Source organism: Melanotaenia boesemani, chromosome 12 (genome assembly GCF_017639745.1).
Source record: "Melanotaenia boesemani isolate fMelBoe1 chromosome 12, fMelBoe1.pri, whole genome shotgun sequence".
Lineage (NCBI taxonomy): Eukaryota > Metazoa > Chordata > Actinopteri > Atheriniformes > Melanotaeniidae > Melanotaenia > Melanotaenia boesemani.
Window position 1 is genome coordinate 9,420,089 of NC_055693.1, and position 17,196 is coordinate 9,437,284.

The 17,196-nt window shown below is 36.2% G+C and overlaps 1 protein-coding gene across 5 annotated transcripts in view; it reads right to left on the reverse strand.

Annotated features, from left to right (window-relative positions):
* Positions 1-17,196, reverse strand: part of sema5ba (sema domain, seven thrombospondin repeats (type 1 and type 1-like), transmembrane domain (TM) and short cytoplasmic domain, (semaphorin) 5Ba) — a 193,478-nt gene that overhangs the window by 154,137 nt on the left and 22,145 nt on the right. For all 5 annotated transcript variants that reach the window (XM_042002779.1, XM_042002774.1, XM_042002776.1 and 2 more), the window contains exon 2: positions 1,103-1,167. The gene's annotated coding sequence lies outside the window, so the exon portion shown is untranslated. The remainder of the gene's footprint in view (positions 1-1,102; positions 1,168-17,196) is intronic.

Sequence of the window (17,196 nt, forward strand, 5' to 3'; positions counted from 1 at the left end):
TAAAAGAGGACAACAATCCCAAGCACAGCAATAAATCTGCAACAGAGTGGCTGAAAAAGACAAGAATTAAAGTGTTGCAATAGTCCAGTAAAGTCTAGACATCAACCTGATGAAAATGATGTGAACTGAAGCCTAAAAATCCACCACAAGGATGTAATAGTGATATCAACATACAGATAATTATGTAAAATTACTTCTAAAGATAGTTTCACAAGCTGCTGAACATCATGGAATGTACTTAGCTTTTCTAACATGTGGCATTTCAGCTCTGTTTTTCTTAACTAAATAATGAAAAAGGTGCAATATGTCATTTTTACCTGACCATATCCAGTCTCCCTCACTTCCTCCTACATTATTTCTGCATTAAAATAATAATAATAATAATAATAATAATAATAATCAAAATTTAATCAAAACAAAAATATAAAACCTCAAGAGGTGAAGGATGTAATGACAGGAGTTTTTTTTCCTGTTGCTGTTAGTCAAATTAACAGCAAGCATATGAATGAGCTGACACTGGTTCTAGTGAGTCTAGGTGATGGCACAAGGTGTTCGCTTGTGTCCCATGAATAATGATTTCACTGTGAGCTGTCAATTAGGCCCAAGGCTGTCTGCAACTGGAGAGATTTACTGATTTGTTTCCACACATACACACATTGACACACACACAAAGTGAGCCAGAAGTAAATGGGGAATAGAGATAGAGAGGTAGAATTGTCCATTAGGAGCCTGTACGAAGCCCCTCAACCCATATACTGTTGCCATATTCTCCACATTGTTTTTCAAATTACTTCACACAGGGAAAAATAAAGGGCTTTCATAAAAAAAGACGACCAGCTATCACTACAAAGGCCAGCGAGATGTTGTGGTTTGGGGAGGGAAGGCATTTGAAAGAGTGAAAATGAGAGAAAACAAATAGCAAACCCTCAAAAACAAGGCCAAGAAATTCTGTTGCTTGCCAGCTAACTTTTGCACATAAAAAAATAAACTGTCAAATTAAAAAAAAAAAAAAAAGTAGAAACTGAAGTAAGAGATGTAGAAACCAATTGAGAACTGATGAAACATGAAAGTTGTGAATGAAATAGGTTAAGAGTGTACTCACCAGCTAAGCATCACTGGGGTGTAGGGACGGGGCTGAGAGGGCCGTCTGTCCTTTTCAAATTGATTCTGGAAGAAGGAAGAGAGAGGGAGAGAAAGAAGGGGGAAGGGTGAGTCTTCAATGCAATGCCTCATTCTTATAAGCAGAGCCGAAACCACAAAGGAGTGCTGGCGCTCTCGTAAACAAACCGCCAACTTTTCAATGGAGCAGGGAAGGCGGAGCAGGAATGGTATTTAAACTTAGACTTCACGGGGTTGTGGGGGGCTGGAGGAAAATGGGGACCGGAGTGTCGCCTTTACATCAAGTGAAGGCTGAAGAGGACAATAATAAAGTTCAAAAACGCTAAAACGCATTAAACCCTAAACCCCCGAATAACATAAGAGGTCTCGTAATGCAGTGAAAACTGTACCTGGACAATAAAGATGTAAATGAGGTGAACAGAAGCCCCACTGTGCTGTTACAAACACAGATGCTAATATGCAGAGAGCATATTAGCATTGGTTCCAAGCTTTGTGATCTCAATGCCACAGAGCAAATTGGAACAAATAGCCCTGGTTGGTTTCTAAGGCAACCTGAAGGAGCAGCTGAGACATGCGATCCCTCTTGTGCCATCGGCTGCGGTGATATGGCTGCTGTTTCCTTCACCTCCATAAAGAACGGTAAAAATTAATAAAAAAGATTGATTATTGTCATCTGTTTCTTCCAATGAGACTGATATCGACTGCTGAGGTGTATGATTTATTATTAATATAGGGCATTGCTACTTTTGTCTATGAATGCACAAGTTGACAAACATGCAAAGGGCACTTCTGACTGTATTTAGCTCTAAAACTGATATTCTACTGCAAAGGTGTCAATGAAAAAGTGAAAAATGCCCATGAGATTAAACTGCAATATCTTATAGTTTATTACTGATATCACTTTGCATGACCATGACAAAAAAAAGCAGGGGAGGGCGGGGACTATTAATCTAATAAGACCTATGACACTTTATCAAAGGTGTTAAAATCTAAGCCTTTTTTAAAAACTGCCTAATAAAACTGGAGGGCTTTTCTGAATAAGACGTGCCTTAAAAATAATGATATATTAAAACATGCTCAGGTTACATTAGGTTTTAAAAGGAATAACCTTTGCAAATGTGTGCAAGAGAAATCACTAGACACGTTACATTAGACTTCATTGGTTAAGCAGGGCCTACGGAGCTGCAGCCTGCAAGGCATTCTTGCCTCAAAAACAATTAAATGCTGATTAAAAGTGTTGTCACTTAATTAAACATCCAGTTCAAAGTTCCTCCACCTCCGTCTCAATGCTGAGATGCTTAACAGCCTAAGTCGCAGGTACACAAATGCACCAAAGCGGATTTTCTCTGGAGCTAAGCTGAGAATTTAGGGGTGAGCAGCGGGAAGTGTCCGCTCAAACAAAAGCGTTCCCCATAACGGCCGATGTCAGTGTGAGATCAGGAGGAATTCCCTTAGACTGTCTAGCCTGTTACTAATAAACAGGATTTTGCAACATTTTTTTATTTGGTCAGTTATGATGCTTCACTACATTTCAAGAACCCTGGTATTAAAAAAAAAAAAAAAAAGAAAAGAAAAAAAAAAAGATTTTTGGAATCAACAAAGCAGACACCAAAGTGTTGCTTTGATTGTATTTTATCTGTATGTGTCCCTCTAATTCATCACATGGTCTAAGGTCTTGTTTAAAGGGATCTGTCTGCAGTGATCTCACCTCATGCAGAGAGAAAGATTATGGGTATTCAACAACACAGACAGATAAGAGTGAAGTATTCCAAAAGAATCAACAGCCTGTAGTCCTTGGAGATGACACATTATGCAGGTTGAATGCTGACAGAATGAAAGTTAGCTTAAGCTGTGAGATGCCAAAAGAAGCAAAAAGAAACAAAGAAAAACTATTCATTTTATCCCAGTGTGGATAAGGCATAGAAAAAAGTTTAAAAGCACAGGCCAAAGATGTACTGGACAAGCTTCACTATTTCAACACTACAACACAAAGTAGATCTTTATTTACTTTGATTTTTGTCTTTTTCAAAGCGGGGACAAGCTAAGGGACCAACAGCAACAACACAACCAAGAGCAGCCCACACCTCCGGTTCTCCCTCATCCTTTTAAAAGCTGCAGGAGATATTTAAACAGGCATTGAAGTCATTTGCTGGGGTGTTTATTTCTGCATTTTTAATTTATTCTTCAATATAGTATAAAGTATGTCTTCATGTACACATGCTATGAGGTTCAAAATGTATAAAATGTGGCTGCAAGTCATTTTGTATGTTGAGATCACATGTTGTACTACATTTGTGGTGACACCTTAAGAACTCCCATGCATTACATTTACCATAAGAAAATCCAGATCAACATATAAAAACTATATATATTATAGAGAACATGCTTTGTTCTTTAACAGAAGTTAATTCTTTCAACTTTCAAACTGAAACGATTTTGAGACACTGTTGACAAAAGTACTTTTCCATGTGAATCCTATTTGGTTTTCTTATTCGGTGATGGGTGTTTACTTCTGTCAACTTAATTAACATGAAGATAACACTCTGACCATTTAGATAAACTTAACGGATCCGTTTCTTAGGAATTTAAGCAATTTAAGTTTTTTCCAGCAAGGCCACTGGCTTAAAGCCATTACTGGCTTTATCGTTAGAAGCACAGTACTATTCTAGAAATCTCTGAAAATGATTGTGTCTGGTTATTTTAGTAAACAGTCATATGATGTTTGCAGGTTTCTTAGTTTAGATGGGGATTAGTCTGATGCAGCAAAAATGCTCATGTATGGACATGCCTACATGTTTACAGGCTATTTTGATTTGAAAATGTATTAGTGTAAATGTGACCTTACAGGCAATGGCATTTTTTCCCTTCTCCGCTTGAGATAATAGTTTTAAAACAGACACACACAGGAGATAGATATAGGTCTATATAAAGCAGCAATTATAGCCATTTTGTGATAATCCAATTTCTTAAAAAGTCATCTGTCAGCTTGGCCTGCGGTAAGTGTGTGTGTGTGTGTGTGTGTGGTTTGTACAGTATGTGGTGTTCATAAGAGATTTTATTACCAGCAGTCCTTCTGCTAACAGCATGAAGCAGTCAAATCAGTTAGGAAGTTGGTTTTCTCTGTCCAATTCAAAACTTTTTTTTTGGAGGGCCTGTCAAAACTTTAAACAGCATGCTGCACAGCCTCTCCCTCATTTCTCCCCAAATGAAGTTGTTATCAACGGCTGCCACCAAATCCAGCAGTGAAAATCAAATTCTCCTAATTAAGCTCCAGTTTCTAGTAACTGAATCAGACACTTTATTGGAGGCTTAGCAGGAAGAAGGTGAAGAAGTGAGTTATGAAACAACAGGAGTTCACAGGCTCCTGTTTCATCACTCACATGAACAGAAATACACAAACATTTACACACTTTAGCTCAACAATCCCTCTGTGGGTCAGTTAGGCAACGGGTGTAATTAGGAGCAAATCACCATCTGCAGCTTTCCAATTTACATCAGACTTTAGCGTGGTAGCTACAATTAAACAGCACATCCTGGTTTTTACTGAACTAAGGACAGTACGAACTGTGAAACTGACAATTCAGAAATTTTTGACTCATAAACTTTAAATCCTGTAAATCTGAAAATATTTCACGCTTTTGCTCTGTCATTTTGTGTGAAAAGTAATAATATAAATAAATAAATAAATAATAAAGAAGGGTAAGGCTGTTTTTTCCACCACTAAGTAGGCAATGGAGGCATTGTTGAATCAAATCAACGTTTTGAAAGAGGGAGAGTGGGGCTGCAAATGGGGATTAAATCATTGTAGGAAGCAAGTGGTTAATTTACAGGAAAGAGACGGCACTTGGTTCTTCTCAGGGTATTTGTATGCTCTGACTTGTCGCACTAGACATGGACAGCGTTGTATTACACTTTATGCCTGAATGTTGGAAAGCTTGTAGCTCGACCATAATTAGTATGGCTGCAATTTGCAATTACTGTGTTTTTAACCTAAAAAAAAAATATAATAAGTTCTTATTCATCCTTTCATGTCATCTAGGGTAGATAACTAAATCAGTTTTAGCTGGATGCCCAAACAGCTCTTTTATAATCCTCCAGCTAATCCAAAATACGGCTGCCAGAGCATTGACAGGTGTAGCGACTACGTATCTCCTGTCCTAGATTCTCTTCATTGGCTTCCTGTCAAATTTAGAGTAGACTTTAAAATGCTTTTAACAACTAAAAAAATGCTTAATGGTGTGGCACCATCCTGTTTAAATAAAGTTGCTGTCCAGAACATGGCGTAGAGCTTTTAGTTTTTAGGCTCCTCTCCTCTGGAAACAGCTGCCAACTTGGGTCTGAAAGGCTGACACCCTTAAAACCTACCTATTTCTGATTTTATGAAGCTTGTATTTAACTCACCATTCATTTTACAAATGTTTTATTTCACATGTTTATTTTAGTGTTTTATCCATTCATATTTGTGTTTCTGTTTCTGTTTTTAATGCTATGGTTATTTTTATTTACAAGTTGTTTTTATGTATTTGTTTTGTTGTTTTATGCTTTTATAAAATACTTTGTGTTTGAGTGGTGCTATATAAATATAGTTCATTTTTTTTATTTGAGATTTGGTGACTTGCAATTTAAAACATTGACTAATCAGGTTGATTGTGGACTTGGAGCTTATTTATACCATGTTCAAATCTTACAGCTGGCAGGTTCTGTAACATTTGTTCTGCTTTCATAAAAAATGGCAAATTATTTTAAAAAATCTATAAAATATACATTTCTAAATGTTAGATTGTGTTGTGATCACATGGCACTATTATGAGCCCTGGCATCCCATGTGCTGCTTATAACCTTGGTGGTATTAAGACTGTCCACCCTGCATGAACAAATATATATGACCTATAACTAGATTTAAAGAATATATATGAAAATATATACTAATCCCAGCAGTGATGGTTAAAGGTGATGTACTTTCTAAGCTAACCATGTCATTTTTATTTGTACCCTTACAGAGTGACGTTACAGCCTAAAGCCAGGATGGAAATAAAGTTTTGTCATGATGTGCTGTCTTCATATGAAACCATGGCAACCAGTTGACTACTGTCCATGAAGGTGACAGTTGTCAGTACTCCTTATGAGAAATGTCTGGCCTCTTGGAAGATTTGACAATAACACCTGCTTGTAAGAAACGCTAGTAGGAGCCATATTTCCCCTCATTCTGTTTGTAGAGGTGGTGCTTTCAATCATGCCCTTATATGATGTGGCTGCTTCAATTGACAGATTTATATTTTTTAAAGCCCAGATAGAAGCAGAGGTAGCACCCTACTGTGGTTTCCAGCTCAATTCAAACTGGAAAGCAGTAGTGGTGATGAACGGGAAACAATCTGATTACTAGAGACTGAATAATCAGAATTTAGCTTGATCCAATACAGTAAAGACTCTTCTTGTTTTCTAACGTAGGAGTCAATGCATTTTATGAAATTGTGCTATATGAACATAGCTATATACAATCTAATTAGTCTGAAGGGGATTAAATTGTATAATAAATTTGAATGTGATTATAAGTGGACTAAACTGAACTGACTAAGTAAACTTGTATTGCATTTGTGTGCTCAGTGGAGACTTCTGCTCTAAATTGGCACAATATAAAGAAAATGAACTAAATTTAAATGAATAGTTTCCGCAGCAGCAAAAGAATACATACGAGTTATCACATTCTGCCACCAAGTTTTAGAAAAGATTTACCTCCACTTAAACTGGATTAAGCAGTTTAAGTATAAGAGATAAAGAAAAAAAGAAAAAAAAAACAATTAGGGCTCTAAACTCTACAAACATTTGTACAGATTTTTAACAACATGTTGCCTAAGGACATATTCAGCAAACCCAAACGGATGAAAAACAACCTGAGGAGCATGACAACCAAGATCAGTCTCAAGGATAACAGGCAGGATGTGGGATAAATGTTGACAGAAAACACAAGCACTAAATTTCACTATAATTTCACTATAATATCTGAGCTAAATGTCTAAGATTAACTGCTACACAATAAGATAAAAAAAAATCCAGTCTTTTAAAAAAAGAAAACCTTCCTCCTGAGACAACACTGACCATTAAGTCTGGTTCTTAACCCTTTGAGTCCAGTGTCTATTTTTCAGCCCTTAACTCGAAAATTGCATACCCATAATGCATTTGGTTTTTCCTGCAACCACAAGGTCTATTTGCATGTTTTTGGACTCATTGTAAAGGGAACACGTTTGGGTTTTTTTAAGACATATAAATACAAGTATCACTGGAGGAGAAAGAATGGACATGATTAAAATGAAAAAAAGGCTTCATGTTCAACTAAAAACAAAAGACAAAAAGAAAAACATTTTCAGTACGAATATGAATATTGCTTTGGACTGATGCAGCTGTAGCTCTAAACCTTCAACAGATCATAATACAATATGTAAACATTAACTCTGCATAAGCAAAATTAGGGATGTTTTAGTACAGACAGTCCATGTGAAGTCTCCAAAATGGCCATTTTTGACTGCTTGGCACCATGTGTTCTCAGATGCCTCCACTTTCAAAAGCTTAGAGAAAACATCCCTGTTCACACCACAGCTAAAATTGCAAGAACTTTAAACATTTTTTTAATGTTTAGCTTTGTTTCAGCTAATTAAGTTGTACACATAGGAATAAAAGCTCTGTAATTGGATTGTTGTTATAACTAAGAATCTTTCCCAAAGACTTTTTCCTGTTATGCTTTATAAAATAATCAGACATTATAAAGATTTTTCATGTGCAATGCTGGTTTAGATTAATATCTGTCTCGTTGTCTTTACATGAAATAAATTAAAAGGGAAAACTTACAAACAGACATCACATTATTCACCTCAAAATCTAATTAGTCGGGTCAGATCATGCTAGTTATGCAGCAACAAATCACTGAAGGGCTTTTTATCTGAAACACGTTCAGTGCTCATATCGCTGTTTCAGAGGACACAAAGATGAAAACAAAACAGGGATAATCAACTTGAAAATGGTTCATTAAACTGAAATTTACCATTTCAGTTTAATGCTGAATCAAATCAGCAGACATGAAAGATGGAACACAGAGAAAATTACACTCATTTAATATCCTAACTCATCCATAACACCTGTGGCTATGGTCACATGGGAGAACACGCATACATCTACTTCTCAAAAGGTCAGCTCTTTACATACTAGATGGTTTAATTTGCACAACCTGAAACCATGGCATCACATTGACAGGCAAAGTCATCTATTACCTTTCTGCTCCTGTATCAGTGGCGGCGACAGCCTGGCTGGGTTTCCAGCCCAGTCTCATATGTCCCAAGCTTTCCATCATAGCACTTGACACCTGTTTATATACAGCGCAACCTTTGACCCTGCACTCCCTGTTCTCCGAGACAACCTCTCCAGGTTGTGAAAAAGGTTGTCTGTGTTATATTGTGGGAGTGGAGACAAATTGCTAAAAGGTTGCAGTCATGATATAACTGAGGACTACAAGTAAAGACGTGGGAATAAAAGCATCACTAATGACAGGTTGGCTGGCTGTGCTTATGCACCCACACATCCACACCTTCATGTACATACTGTAATTTGAATGAGAATTTCAGATCATGAGTTATGCTTATGTGTTTCTATTTGATTGCTCACTAAGCTTAAGTAGGTCTCTGCAGTAATTAAGTGGCAACTCCATTAAGAAAGCCTCTGGCTGATAATACATCAACATAAGCGTTAACACTGCGAAGTGCACAGCTAACTAAATGATGCTTTTTAAATATCTTAATCATCAGCTATGTGGCATCACCTCACACACACACAGTTCACCAGTGGGGCATGTTTTTTTTTATTATTATTGTTTGGTTAAAGAAAGAGGGTGACAGTAATAATATCTCTTTTTAAAACCTTTTCAATTGATTTATTTCTCCAATTATTCATTTCTATACTTAAATGATATATTTAATTATCTATTCACTTGTTTATTTTATCAATATGCCTATTTCTACATTATAAATGTATTCCTGGATCTATATTCTTATTCATTTGCACATGGATTTAAGTATTTATTTATTTATTTATTTATTAATTTATTTATTTATTTACACATTTAGTTATTTATACATTTATTTATATCTGCAAGAACATAAATGGCTTTCATAGGTGACCAGACTTGCTTTAGAACTATGTTATAAGAATTCAGACATATAGAAATAAAAGTAATGTAGAACTACATGAATAAAAGGGCAAAATAAACAACTAATGAATATACAAAGATAGATAAGTGGATAAATAATTTATTCATCCTGTCCATGTATGTATGTCTTCATGCTTACATACATCCATGATAACGTTTTAGCAACATCAACAGCTTTACTACTGGCATGCATGAAAAATGTGCGCTGTGTTCACTCCCATCATGCCCAGCTGATTGTGAGATGTTTCAGAGCAAGAAAAACAGATATGTTAGCCAAGTGTTTACAACGTATCATAGATATCATGGGATATTTGACTTATTCTCTTTGAAATTGTTGTAAGTTTAAACCCAGACATTTGTCCTTATTTTCTCTTCTGATAACTAGATTAGAGGCTGCTACCTCTGAGACCACAAATCAACAATCTTCTTTTCAGTGCATCAGGTGATTAGAGGCTTGTGTTTCATATTTAGCCAATTATGTATGTGTGGACTTTATTTTCTATCACTCAGTGCTTGATGTTTCCATCTTCTGATCATCTTCCAGTCTAGATATAACTGATCCAGCTGACACAGATGGGTTGAGGGTCTGTGCTACCTCAGATAGCTTCCATCTGACAAAGACTTCCTTTGTTAAAATAATCTGACTTATGACACTCTTTAATTCTGGTGCCATGTTTTCTCTATCAGTTATACTTAAGCAATGTTCAGCTGGAAATTTCACTGCAAAAAAATCCATCCAAGCATCATTTGAACACTGTTGTGTTGAAGACTCAAGTAAATCTGACCTTATTGCATAAATAATGCCAATTATTTGCTAATCAACTTACTAAGTTATTGGCTTCTTGAGCTCTTAAGTACTTCTCAATGATGAAACCCATAACTCATATATATAAATATATATATATATATATATATATATATATATATATATATATATATATATATATATATATGTATGTGTGTATGTGTGTGTGTGTGTGTGTGTGTGTGTGTGTGTGTGTAGCACTATTTGCTATCACTTCAACCTTATTTTCTGTCTTACTGTCCTCTCTCTCCTCAGAAGGTCAAGCTAGATTGCCATCCTCCCCGACTTTCCTTGTTTTGGATTTTTTATGTTTTTCTCAGTGTCTTTTCTTTAAATACCAAACTCAATTTACTCAAAAGTCTGTTTATAAGTGAAAATAAAACCAAATCGATCATCATTCTTCCAAATAACATTCAACATTTTGAAGTGGACATCATAGTCCAACAAATCAGGCTCAAATTTAATCAAAGAAATATTATTTGATATTTTGTTCAAAAAGTGCATATTTAATGTTTTAGGTGTATATATTCCTCCCACTGTCTTCATATCTTATTTTGTAGGAAATGTTATTCACACATTTGTCTTTTTTTTAAATATATTATTTTGTGATAGTGTGAGTAAGAAGCACAGCAGGGGGACTGAAATATCTGCAGTCAACCAGTAGCACCAAACCCCAGCTTCACACCCCTACACTTTAGTCATCAAGTTAAATATTGATCCACACATGTCCAAACTGTGCAGCAGCCAAATGGCTGAGGCAGTCCTGCCAAGCCCACAGAATGAGACCTCGATCCATTTTTACTGCACTTGACATGAACATGAAGAACGCATGCTGTTGTGTTCACACAATAAACTCTATTGTTAAGATGGTAACACTGTGATGCACAATGAAAACTGGCCTCAAACATTAAAATCATCATTTCCTTTTCAGTGTGCCATAATGGCTTTGGCTTATTCTGCTTCTGTGTACCTTAAACCCCATTAGCAAAAAGAGCAAACATGACGTGACTGCTGTCTGAATGAGCGACTGTGCTTATGCACAACATTTCTTTAGAATAAATTTGCAACAACGGCAAAGTCAGACTGTCCTGAACTAGAGGAGAATAAAAAGAAAACTAGAGCAGAACATCAATAAAACAGAGCTTTCATAATATTTAAGAGAGTCTAATCCTCACACTTGCAGAAGGGAAATTAATCCTGTCTTTTCATTCCTCTTTTTGATTTAAATATGAACAATGCAGGCAACACAAGCTATACAAGATAGTGGTGCATCCAGATCTATTGTTCTACCACCAGCTTGCTCACAACTAATGTTCAACACAAAATGTGACAAATGCTAATAAAATCTCTTCTCTTTGTAAGTTTAGATCTAAGTAATTAACATTTAGGTTATTTATACAGCTGAAACAGATACTCCATTAAGCAAACAATGCTCTACTCCTTGATATTTTATAATATGCTTCTTGGTATGATTGACAGGCTCTCACAAATTCACATTAACAACTTAAGTTATTTGGTCTTTTGGGGTTTTGCTGACTTCTATTTCCTGGTTTGAAGTGCCAGTGTTTTCCCTGCATCATTGTTTACATTATAATTTAATGTGACCACCATCAGAACAGTCTACGGTCCTGAAGTGACCTGCATGTGCAGAGGAAGACGGCTGTGTTAACAGAGGCAATGGATGATATAAAAAATTTAATTTTTGATGTTTAGACTCTCATACAACAGAAAATCAGTCTTGTGCTTGTGATTGACTGTCTTGTGTTGCAGCTATTTGTATCTGCTCCAGGTATTGTATCCTCAATTGGTTTGCATCAACTGAATCTCAAGAATTTTGGCTTTTCAACAATAATACACCAAACAAAGCACTTGTGCACACTATGAGTAAGCTGAAAAAGCTTCTTTAATTTCTGAACCTTTTTATTTGGTTGTCTAGAGAAATAATAGCTTGGCTACCAAGTTTTTATTGGTTTTGATCAGTTCTTTTTTGACAATACAACAAAAATATGAACAATTTGATCAGCTGGCACTGATGTTAATTTCACTGTTTGAAATCACTAAATAAATTAAAAATCTTCCAAAGGTCCGAGACCATTTACCTGATTAGATAGACATACACTATGGTCCGTTCCAAAGCAAAAACAGAAATTTGTCCTTGATATTGGTGCATCAAAAATAATAATAATAATAATAATAATAATAATAATAAATAAAAAAGAATCACCACTTTTACAACAGCAAACAAAAATGCAGAAAAAATATTTTTTTTACAAAAACAATGACAAAAAAATAACAGTGCAGTAATTAATGCAGCTGTCTGAGCTCAGCAACAGATTGTCTGTTGTAGAAATAAATGTCACACGGATCTTTTTACCTTCTACCACAGCACTTAGAAATGTTTCCTACCTTGCAAACTGGACGTCTGAACCAAACAACTGATTTCAATCCACAAACTTGACAAAATGCAAAAATAAGTGAGTCAGTAGCTGAACAGTTAAAAATTAACATCAATTAAATAGCCAGTGTAGACTGCATTTTGCTTAGCATATACCCCCTCACCAATCCAATTTTATTCACCTCTTCTAAAATCTGAATCTTCCTAATGGGGCTTTGTAAGAATCTCCCCAACAGCAAGAAGTGAAACTCTTCTGCCCTCATTATCCACAACACTTGCTATTAGTTATTCCCTCACTTCAGTTTTGCCTCATATCACAGAGGAAACCTCAGTGGCTGCATCATTAAAATATGCAGCCATAAAAATCTTGACTTTGTGGGTCAGAAACAGCTATATTCAAAAACACAAGGAGGCAAAGCTGATTCTTTCACAGAGCACTAAAAAAGGGGCACATGTGTGCTACGGATGTTTACACCAGCCATTCATTTGCATATTTGTATCAACAGGCAGTAAACTCTTGAAGTACATGGTCCTAAGAACAAAGAAAAGTTGGACTGCGGTGAGGAATTATTCATTGAGGGACTGTGGCTTGAAAAGGGAATAAAAAAATAAATAAACAAAAAAAAGAATGATAGATCTCTGTCTTATCTCTGTTGTTTACACATCATCAAGAGAAGAAGTGAGCTAAGCTGAGCAGAGCAGCATCAAGAATCGCTGCAACTGAAGAAGAAAGACAGATAGTGGGCGATAAGGAGGAGGAGACAGAAGGATTAAACAGAAATTGCAGCATTGCAGAAACATGCGAATCCAGATTAAAAACACACCTTTGGGGACAACGTGCTGTCAAAATATAAAAATACATTTCCTGCTTTATATGTTGCTTCTTTAAAGTGTTTTCAAGCAGAGAGGGAATGAGCTGCATTATAGTGCTAAGCATGCTTTTCATCTGCTGGATCTGCACAGCTCATATGCTCTTATACCCTCCACTATGTAAATTACAAGCACAAAATTGAGTGAAATGTCCCCATCAGCCTAATGCATTGTGTGCATTAAGCTAACAAAGTTTTTGGCCTCCAACACCAATAATGAGAAAAAGAAACTTTCCCCTCAAATGGAAAAGCACGGAGAATCACAATTAACCCTGTCAAGTGGTCTAACCCTTTCAACCAAATCCATGTTAACTTGCAACTTTAATAAACCCCTTAAAACCAACATTATGCTCTAATGTACGCAAGCACATTAAACCAATAAATAATTACATCCAAAAACATGGGCATTAATTTACTCCTCTGACAGCATCTCCACAAGCTTTCAGAACGTGACTGACTGCAGGTATTCACTCTCATCCAGCCACATGGCCATTTGAGAGGTACAACACAAGCCTTACTTATGATGTCCAGCTCGCACTTGGCATCCCTGCTTTTTTCTGAGTTTACCTTTATATAATCTTGAATGAAAGCACACTACTTACTTAAAAAAAAGAAGACTAGAACCAAGGGGTTTTGGTCAACCCACAAGAAAACCTTTTTAGATGCAAAGTACACTTAAATTTGAGGGTTTTGTTTTTTCTTATTTTACAACACTTGTATCCAATAGGTTTAAAAGGTTAATTTGATATGTCTTATTGCTTGTTCCTTTGTGATGGAAGCCAACTGCAGAAAAAATAGTGAGTCAGAGTGAAGGCAATCTACAGTCACGGCACAAAAATAAATAAAATGCCCAAAGAAATTTTTCAAATCATACCAGCAGCATAATTTCTCTCTGTATTGCTGGTCCCTATATGCAAGACAAAAAAATCTTCACTAAACTGATTTGGAAATCTTCTACAGAGGAATATTGGAACTAGGAAGATCAAGGAAAAGCAATATGGAGGTGGTGGCAAGTTGTTAAGTGGAAAACTCAGAGTTAGGTGAAAGATACTGCTCAGGAGAGTTTCAGCATGCTTGTGTTTTTTTTCTAGATTGTTTCTGCACAGGCACAAGTTCAAATTTCCACTCAGACTTATTTCAATACTTTGGCTTACCGGGTTTAGATGCAAACAGACTCCACACAAAGAAAATATCGTCTCTACATCACAACCATGCAGCACATACAGTTAAAAAAATAAATGAAAATCCTGCAGCAAGAAAAGCTGAGAAGGAAGTGCCATTATCCACCTTCACAAACGGACATAGGGCTGGAAGAAGCTTGTTTTTTCCTGTGTGCACACCTGGTTCATCAGACTATGGTCGTAGTTAACTACAAGTTAACTTTTTAACCTTGTTGTGTTATGTTTTTGATTGTGTTTGTTTGCTATGCAAATTTATTTTATTTTAACAACATTAATAACATTAATGCAAATAAATTTGTTGACAAATCAACTTTTACAGTAGGTTATGCACACACCATTACAATCAGAACCATTTTTACCAAACCTACACCAAACCACAATGCTTACCTGACCTTAACTAAGAGCGGTTTGATGCCTCACCTCAAACTGTCATGGTCTAAGTTTCTGTTGCCATTAGATTTACTTTTTGTTAGATTCCTGTCTCGATCTTGTATTTTTATTTTCGTCAGTCTGTTCTTCGGTTTTTAACTATGCTTTGAGATCAGGTTGGGCTTTTCTGTTATGATTTTGTTCTGTACCACGTGGTGGTCTGTAATTCTTGCATTTTAAGATTCTATGTTCTTGTTTCATTTCTATTCCAATTAGACTAAAAAACAGAGAAGAAAGTAAAACTATCTGCTAGATATCCAGCAGTGTTTACTTCCTGCTCCTCATACATCTGGTCCTCTGTGGTTGATTACCACACCTGCTCCTTCTTTTAGTCATTAGTATAAGTAGACATTCCCCTTGGTTTCCTTTGTTCATTGCCAGATCCCATCTACCCTGTCCCAGTTTGTCATTATGTCTTCCTAGTTTTACTTAGTTTGTCTGCTCAGAGTTTTCATTATTTAGTTCTGAATCTAGGTCTTTGTTAATCCTGCCTTTAGCTTTATTTAATAAATCCTAATTCCAGCCTCATAGTCCTGCATTTGGGTCCTTTCACAATTTTTTTCCAGCTTTCACGCACTCGTTTTAAAGTAGCACTATGTAACTTTCTGACCCAAATAATGTGTCTTTCTGTCTCATTTTGATGACAGTGACATTTCAGGTGTACATTTCTGGAAATATCATTGCCCAGCAGCATCCAGAAGTTGAGAAAATACACTTCAAAACTTTTTTTTTCTTTTCCCCAGCCTGTAAGATAACATGACAGCTGAGTTTTACTTTACGCACCGCGTCACACACCAACAACTGGATACCAACACTGGCCGATTTGAGTGCACACTGTGGTTGATTCATCCAAGTAGATTTTTTTGGAGAAAGTGAGAAAAAGAAAGAGAGAAAGGGACAGAGCAAGAGATAAGACGCTGGTCAACACTGGACTGACTTTTACTGACTGAAAAGAGTGCAGGTAAGATGCAAGATTAACGTGTCACACTGAGAAAATCTGGCAAAGTTCAGTAGTGCTGCTTTAGAGCCCAAGTAGTTTGTATTGTTTATATCAGAGTGAAAGTGCAAGGGACTCAATCTTGGCCCAGCTTGACAGTTGGGTGTGTAGTACCATCCCCAAATACCTCTGAGGTCAAAGTCTTGCTCATCGTGAAGCAACAGTCAACACGGGACTTTTTGACAAAATGCTGTAATGTGTTACTCTGGAGTTGTTTCCTGAAAACACAGCTGTAAACACAAATCAATAAATTACACTAGACTTTTTACCATGAGACTGGGTTGAAGAACCATTATTGATTAGTCTGCATAAAAAAAATAAAAATAAAAAAAATAAATAAATCAGTTACCATGTCATAAGTTACCATGGCAACAACATGCCGCATACATGTTTACCACTTTTTATTTAAGATTTTTAAAAATGTAAAAAATAACATTTGAGCAGAGGCGGCAAATCAAATGTTTTTGGGAGCAAAATTTTCAGTGTGTGCACGTTCTGTTTCAGGCAGTTTTATTCACTGCCAAATGTCTTGTCACATAGTTAAGGAAGCCTTCTTAGTTTCCCTGTGTTTTGGCTTTCTGCCTGTATTTTAAGCCATTAGGCTCTCAGCACCACTGTATTCTCCAGCTGCCAACTTTCCAAACCTTTGAAGCAGAAATGCAGCAAATGTCTGATATTCAGAAAATTGATTTCAGGTTTTTCAATGACTATTTCTGGAGAGTTAAGCTGAAAACACAGAGAAAGACAAAGAACCTCAGGCATCAGAGGTTACATCAATTAATCCTTGTCTAAACACAATAAACAACCTTAGTGTCTCCTACACCTAAACACAATCAGTCCAGGGCTCATTTCATTTCACAGTCAATGGCTTGGAGAAAAAAGCATGTATGTGTAAAGAGAATGGTTAGATAGATAAGGGCTGGAGGGGATTTGTATTTGAGAGCAAGGCTAGGTCAGTATGGGACAAAAGTGCAGCCCATGTCTAGTTTTAATCAACAAAAAAATCCCACCTGAAGCAGAAATAGTGGCAGCTAAAGAATTTAGTGACTTAATATAAAGTAGAAAATTTGTGAGAGACATCAAGAGACAACAAAGTGCCACAGCAGCAACTGATAATAAGACAAGGGAATTAGAAATTTAAAAAGCAGTATCTGCTTAGAAGAATACAGAGCTAATATAAAAAGAGAGTAAAGACAAAGATTAATGT